Source organism: Eurytemora carolleeae, unplaced genomic scaffold (assembly GCF_000591075.1).
Source record: "Eurytemora carolleeae unplaced genomic scaffold, Eaff_2.0 scaffold516, whole genome shotgun sequence".
Taxonomy (NCBI): domain Eukaryota; kingdom Metazoa; phylum Arthropoda; class Copepoda; order Calanoida; family Temoridae; genus Eurytemora; species Eurytemora carolleeae.
In genome coordinates, this window is record NW_019397079.1 from 215,918 (window position 1) to 218,469 (window position 2,552).

General features: G+C 27.6%; 1 long non-coding RNA gene across 1 annotated transcript; it reads left to right on the plus strand.

The window, feature by feature from the left end:
- The first annotated feature begins 77 nt into the window (after positions 1-77).
- LOC111711676 (uncharacterized) lies at positions 78-1,061 on the plus strand. Its single transcript, XR_002767302.1, has 2 exons — positions 78-445; positions 905-1,061. It is a non-coding gene; the product is annotated as an uncharacterized LOC111711676 (long non-coding RNA).
- Positions 1,062-2,552: the final 1,491 nt, after the last annotated feature.

A 2,552-nucleotide genomic window follows, 5' to 3' on the forward strand; every position in this document is an offset into this window, starting at 1 on the left:
CAATATTAATGATCTGATCTACTGATGTATATTGTATAGCTTTTATTATTGGCCGAATTTAAAGAAAATATTTTTTTCTGGCTTTTTCATTTTTTTTATTTAATTTTAAAAGTTTAAAATTAATGGTCCTAAGTTGATTAAAGTTTTTTTCTTCCTATTGTTGGCAAGAATCTAGAATTTGTACATTTAAGAAACCCTAAATGAAAATAATCAATATTGTAAGTGCCTAAAAAAAGAACATGCACAGAAATTATTAATGTACATGATTAAGAAAATATTATTGTATGATTATCTTGAAGGTTTTGTTACGAAAACTTTTGTTTTATTTTAGTTGTTATTATTGAGCTTAAACCTAATATCAAAATGTTGAAAACTTCAAGATCTCTTCATAATATTGTCAAAGCTTACATATGAAATTATTAGTCTGTCCTGTGATAACTAAAAAGTAGAAAAAAGTGTTGATGGAAAATTTTATTTTTTTTATTTTTGCAGTTTTATGGGCCTTGTTGAATTAGTTCCATGAATTTCTAAGAAAAAAAATGTTTAATAATTTAATTTTTCTAGGAAGGACAGTATAGACCATTTATTAAGTGAGATGTAACTTCACAACAGTATGTTTTTAAGGTTTTAGTTTGATAAAGAATGTATTATATATATATCCATTATCTTCTCTTTAAAATTTGATTAATGGTAATGATCAATATAGTAGGTTCTTTATGATCACTCACAGTTCTAAGAGATTATAGAGTAAATTGTCAGATTTAAACAAGCTATGAAACGATGATATCTTCCACATTATTAATCATAAAAATGTTTAAAAGGTACTGTTGTGAATTATGCATGTAATTTCGTTTTAAAAAGTAAAACTTTAAGTATTTAAGAAAAATAAAAAATTTCTTCTTAGCTTTTTATTGGAAATATTTGATACAAAAATCCAGAAAAACAATTTTAATTTTATTTTCTTTAGAATTTATGCTTAAACAATTCACATTCTTTGTTGCAAATTATTAGTACTAAATATATATAATTTTAGTGAATAAATTATTGGTTTAGAAAAATAACAAACTATTTGTATTTTTTTCTTGAGCTTAAGCTTAAAAACAGGTTGAAAAATTAATTCTTTTCATCACAAAAATGTAATTTTCAGTAATCTTTCTGTAATATTTGATTCTTATATTATAAACCCAAAAAACTGAGATGCAAGATATCTGAAAGCAATGGTTAAATTCCCCTGATTTAAGAAGTTAGACATGAAATTTTTAAGTTTGACAACTGAATACAACTCCAGCTAACCACACTATACAATCTGAAAGGAACTGTAAGCGTAATTACAAGTGACCCTCCATGCAAAGACGACAATGCATGATATTCAAAGGTTCCCTTAAAAGCTTTGTCCGGTCAGGTATGAATTATTTATCATTGTTTTTATTTCTTTAAACTGGGCATTTTCATTTGCAGTTTCTCTGCGAAAGTGACTTGCGCATTTCATGTTTATATGAAGCAATGGAGAAACTCACACAAAAAAAAAACAAGTTTTGACTCAACAAAACTACGGTATCAGATTAAGGTTTCATGGATACAGTGATAAATCAGGCATCGTCTCTTTTTTATGAAGGGCCACTTGAAATTACGCTTACTTTCTCTTTAAGTTGTAAGTTTAAAGAGTAACTATCTCTTTAAATACTCTCTCACTAGGTTAAAGCTTAGCTCAGCTTCTGCAGTTATTCCCTTGAATATTCTTGACATGTAAAATATTAAATAAACAGAACTTAAGGGACAGTTCACCAAATTGGAAATTATACTGCAGCTCCACGAATTCTAAAAAAGTGTCTCGTTGTTAATCTAAGATTTGAGAGAGTAATAAAATAACATTTCAGAAAATAAACGCACAGTTTGCACTGTAAATCCTTAAGCTAGCAAAAAATATCACTACATAGTTGAAAACTTGTCACATATGTGGTTAGGAATAAGACAGACAGTATTTACAGGGATACCCACAAAGAATGAGAATTCAGAGACGACTGAACGAAATGTATTCAGTATTAATTCTTGAATTCAGAGTTACTCGAGAAACTTTAATCTTCAATCTGCCTCAGTCAAAATAGTCAGTTAATAGGTTAGAACTATGTTACATGCACAAAATCAACTACAACGTTTAGATGTATTCTCAAAATAAATTTATTTATGCATTGAAGTCTTCTTCTATCTGGGTAATCCTGTACCATAGCTTCCAGCCCCTCCAGTTAGATAAACTTTGATGTATTTAGCGTTGATAATCGGATTGGTTTGTTATTGTTATTTGGTTTGTTATTGTTATTTGGTTTGTTATTGCTACTTGGTTTGTTATTGTTATTTGGTTTGTTATTGTTACTTGGTTTGTTGTTGTTATTTGGTTTGTTATTGCTATTTGTTTTGTTATTGTTATTTGGTTTGTTATTTTTACTTGGTTTGTTATTGTTATTTGGTTTGTTATTGTTACTTGGTTTGTTATTGTTATTTGGTGTTTCTTTTATATCTTCTCTTAGGGTAAAAATATTTCAAAGTGTACACAG